Below are 551 nucleotides of genomic sequence, written 5' to 3' on the forward strand. Positions count from 1 at the left end.
AAACCAGCCCCAGCGCCACTTTGTCCACCACAAATCCCATTTGACCAGACCCGGGATCGAACCCTGGCCGCCGAGGTGGGAAGCCAGCGACTAACCGTTTGAGCTATGACGCGGCCTTTTGGTTTACACAAAGAAGAGAGCCAGCAGTTCTGTCTTGTGGCATGTGTTGCTATGTAGTCGAGTAATTTCACAGGTATATCATTGCGATCTGCAGCTGAGCTGAATTTGCTGCTTGATATAGCCTCTTTTGAACCTATAAAACAGGTAGAATATGTTCCTCCGAAACGTGGACAAACTTCTTACTGTAGATTGTCACATCCCTGAAGATAGTACTCTTCCAATAAATTGTGTTCTTTTGAAACGATACCAGCAAGATGAGGAGCCGGGATAGCCCAGTCGGTATAGCGACTGGCTACGGGCTGGACTACCGAGGGGTCGTAGTTCGATTTCCGGTAGGATGAAGAATTTTCTTCACAGTGTCCAAACCGGTTCTGGGACCTACCCAACCTCCTATCCAGTGGGTACAGGGGGCTCTTTCCCGGGGGTAAAGC

At 49.5% G+C, this 551-nt stretch overlaps 1 protein-coding gene across 2 annotated transcripts in view; it reads left to right on the forward strand.

Moving 5' to 3' along the window:
- The window catches only part of LOC111873710 (runt-related transcription factor 3), a 641,992-nt gene that overhangs the window by 549,154 nt on the left and 92,287 nt on the right, over positions 1-551 (forward strand). The window lies entirely within an intron of this gene.

Source organism: Cryptotermes secundus, unplaced genomic scaffold, assembly GCF_002891405.2.
Source record: "Cryptotermes secundus unplaced genomic scaffold, Csec_1.0 scaffold31, whole genome shotgun sequence".
Taxonomy (NCBI): domain Eukaryota; kingdom Metazoa; phylum Arthropoda; class Insecta; order Blattodea; family Kalotermitidae; genus Cryptotermes; species Cryptotermes secundus.